We start from the raw sequence: 4,294 nt of genomic DNA, 5'->3' as shown, positions 1-4,294 counted from the left end.
CCTGACCTCATGATCCGCCCGTCTCGGCCTCCCAAAGTGCTGGGATTACAGGCTTGAGCCACCGCGCCCGGCCGCCAATTTTCTTTTTAAGATTATTTTTGTGTAGAGATGGGGTCTCACTGTGTTGTCCAGGCTGGTCTCAAACTCCTGGCCTCAAGTAATCCTCCCACCTCAGCCTCCAAAGTGTTGAGGTTACAAGTGTGAGCCACTGTGCCTGGCAGTTTTATTATACTTGGATGCTATGGCACTTACAACATATGATCAAAATGCTGATGGATTGTGGTAATAAAGAATACTTTCTTAATAACTTCGTAAAGCTCAACATGTAAAAAGCTAATGACAATGATGATAGAGTTAAAGATTTGCCTGGTATTGATGCAATAATGATGCTATCAACATACAGGACAATTAACATGATTTTGTCTTGATTTGGCCATGTTTATAGATTGTTATATAAAAAGAGTTTTTTTTCTGTATACCTCTCTAGAACCATTCGGTGAAAGGCAAAAGCAAAAAAAAATGAGTAAGAAAAAGTTGGTTCATACTGGGAAAATAATGGAGGAAAAATTTTGCCTTGGAATTGGTTGATTCTAGTATGTCATTCCAAGACTCAAGCATAAACAGAAATGTTTTTTTAAATAAACGCTTTTTTAATATAACAGGCTATAACTAAGATTATATTTGTGATTGAATAAATTTAGCAGAGTATATGTGTAATTAGCGGAGATATTCAAGTAGTAAGTGTTAAATTATAAAGAGAAATGTCTGTAAACCTGACTTATGATGAGCTGAAAGGCTAAGGAAAATCAAAGATGCAAGAGCGTAAACGGATTGTTGGATTCAGTTAATCCTCTGGTTTTTACGATCCTAGCATGAAAGCATTCTGTACATCTCCCACGGTCACTACAATGCTTTCACTTGACTATGATTACTAAAAACCAGTACAGCAGCAACTTCTGCTGATAGTGTCTGAGACAGAGAAGCCCAACTGTGGAAAGTAGCGCCACCTAGCGGCCGAATTTGTTTCTTACACTCGACCAGCTTTTCAAAAGGTGACTAACTGGGTCACTAGAGCCTATTCTATTTACATGGCCTTTAGCAAGCTGATAAAAGAGTTTAGGCTGAGTGTGGTGGCTCACACCTGTAGTCCCCGCATTTTGGGAGGCCGAGGTGGGAGGATCTCTTGAACCCAGGAGTTCAAGGTCAGCCTTGGCAATATAGTGAGCCCCCATCTCCCCAAATGTTTTTAAAAAAATTAGTTGCGTGTGGTGGTGCGTGCCTGTGGTCCCAACTACTCAGGAGGCTAATCCTGGAGGATGGCTTGAGTCTGGGAGGTCGAGGCTGCAGTGAACCGTGACTGTGCCACTATACTCTACCCTGGGCAACAGAGCAACACCCCATCTCAAGAAAATAAATAAAACTTAAAATAGTTTAGACTACAAGTGATGGATTTGGAAAATAAGGGAATTTTTTTTTTCCCTAAGCTTCTGATTCTCTGGTTGAAAAATAGGGGAATCTTGTATGGTACAATTCCATAATAAATTTTGATTGGATATCTGAGACATTTCAGTAGAAATGGTTCAGCATCTGTCCACATTAAAATCACTTAATATTGGCATTATGGTGCCTAAAATACAACTTAATAATAAAAACGCAGCCATTGAAGTCCTGTCCACTATGATTTAAATGTAAGAAACCGATGTTAACACTTGTAGCTTCACCAGTTCTTCGAGTTGGGCACAAAAATCCTTGGCTTGAGCTACATAGATGCTTGGCTCAAGCCGAGAATCTGGGGCTGGATCATGGTGTGAAGATTTTCTTTCCTTAGTTTTGAAGGGCAGTCTTCTTTTGGGGAGGCTCAGGTGGCTAGCAGGGGTGCAGTTCAATTAGCCAAACACAGCTGTTGGAGCTACTTAGGAGACGATAATAACCAGCTGCAGGCTTCAGCATATCCAAAGCCCTGGGTATGACAGGCATGGCCCTGCCCACGCCTGCCATCCATGGGTGTCTCTCTCTGAGAGGGAGACAAGGGGAACATGGTGTCTCTGATGAACACCTGTATACATGGGAGACTTGACAAAAAAATCTCCTTCCAACAATTTTTATTATTCCAGTCTTAATCCATAGAAGATAATAGTTCTGGTTTTTTTATTCTAAATGAACCTGCTTAATAGAAAACATTAAGAATCTCTCTTATACTCATTTCTGATTATCCTGAACAAAAATAGGTACTCTGGCTGGGTGCAGTAGCTCACACCTGTAATCCCAGGACTTTGGGAGGCTGACTGAGGCGGACATCACGAGGTCAGGAGTTCGAGACGAGCCTGGCCAACATAGTGAAACCGTGTCTATACTAAAAATACAAAAATACCAGGCATGGAGGCATGTGCCTGTAGTCCCAGCTACTCCGGAGGCTGAGACAGGAGAATCGTGTGAACCCGGGAGGTGGAGTGCAGTGAGCTGAGATTGCAGCACTGCACTCCAGCCTGGGCGACAGAGCGAGACTCCGTCTCAAAATACAAAAATTAGCCGAGCATAGTGGCAGGTGCCTGTAGTCCCAGCTACTCAGGAGGTTGAGTCAGGAGAATGGCGTGAACCCGGGAGGTGGAGTGCAGTGAGCCGAGACCGTGCCACTGCACTCCAGCCTGGGTGACAAAGCGAGACTCCATCTCAAAAAAAAAATAATAATAATAATTTTTTGTAGAGGCAGTGTCTGCCTGTGTTGCCTAACCTGGTCTTGAATTCCTGAGCTCAAGTGATCCTCCCACCTCAGCCTCCCAAAATGCTGGGATTATAGGCATGAGCCACTGTGTGTTCATAAGACTAGAATAAATACATGAATAGTAATAATTCTTTCCTCAATTCCACCTTCTATTAATAACAGTCACTGGCTGAGAGAGGTGACTCACGCCTGAAATCTCCGCACTTTGGGAGGCGGAGATGGGTGGATCACCTGGGGTCAGGAGTTTGAGACCAGCCTGGCCAACATGGTAAAACCCCATCTCTACAAAAAATACAAAAATTAGTCAGAGATGGCAGTGTGCACCTGTAATCCCAGCTACTTGGGAGGCTGAAGCAGGAGAATTGCTGGAACCTGGGAGGTGGAGGTTGCTGTGAGCCCAGCTACTCTGAAGGCTGAGGCATGAGAATCGCTTGAATTCGGGAGGCAGAGGTTGCAATGAGCTGAGATCATGCCATTGCACTCCAGCTTGGGGCAACAGAGTGAGACTTGGTTTCAACAAACAAACAAACAAAAAATAATAGTCATTGATGAATCTTAGAAAGGGCCTATGCAACTTGATTTCAAAGATAAATATTTCTTAAACTCATTAAACGTAACTTATTAAAATTACTGATTATTTACTTACACTAAATAATTTTTTTTGACGGATTATTGCTCTATTGCCCAGGCTGGAGTGCAGCGACACAATGCGATTTCAGCTTACCGCAACCTCCGCCTACCGGGTTCAAGTGATTCTCCTGCCTCAGCCTCCCAAGTAGCTGGGATTACAGGCATGTGCCACCACACCTGGCTAATTTCTGTATTTTTAGTAGAGGCGGGGTTTCACCATGTTGGTCAGGCTGGTCTGGAACTGCTGACCTCAGGTGATCCACCAGCCTTGGCCTCCCAAAGTGCTAGGATTACAGGCGAGAGCCACCTCGCCCGCCCATTACACTAAATAATTATTTCAACACGTGTACCACACAGTGACTTTGTGTCACTCTATGATTCTAATTCAGAAAACAATGTCTTTTGTGTATATATACATATACGCATAATTACAACTCCAATAGAAGGCTCCTTGTTTCTGAAGTAACAACTAAGACATTTTCATCAAAGATATATAATTGTATCTGGCCAAAAGGCATTTTCTCCTTTCCTACAGAATTGCTAAAGTAACATTGTTACTTATTCATCTTGAAAGGTTACATATCAACTTACGTCAATTTAAAATTGGTTACACATTTGAAAACATAACAAAGAAATTTAGTGCTTAGTGAAAAGTACACTCTGAACCTCCTTTGAAACCCTACCACATCGCTTGGGGACAGAATTCAGTGAACACTTAAATTAGCAGATATTTTAAAATTATCATTAAAATAATACAAATAGGCCAGGCATGGTGGCTCACGCCTTAATCCCAGCGCTTTGCGAGGCCGAGGCCGGTGGATCACGAGGTCAGGAGATCGAGTCCACCCTGGTTAACACGGTGAAACTCCTTCTCTACTAAAAACAAAACAAAACAAAAAATTAGCCGGGCGTGGTGGCACGCACCTGTAGTCCCAGCTACTC

The sequence above is a fragment of the Colobus angolensis genome, unplaced genomic scaffold (genome assembly GCF_000951035.1).
Source record: "Colobus angolensis palliatus isolate OR3802 unplaced genomic scaffold, Cang.pa_1.0 Scaffold50, whole genome shotgun sequence".
Taxonomy (NCBI): Eukaryota; Metazoa; Chordata; class Mammalia; order Primates; family Cercopithecidae; genus Colobus; species Colobus angolensis.
Note: the sequence above shows the minus strand (reverse complement) of the source record.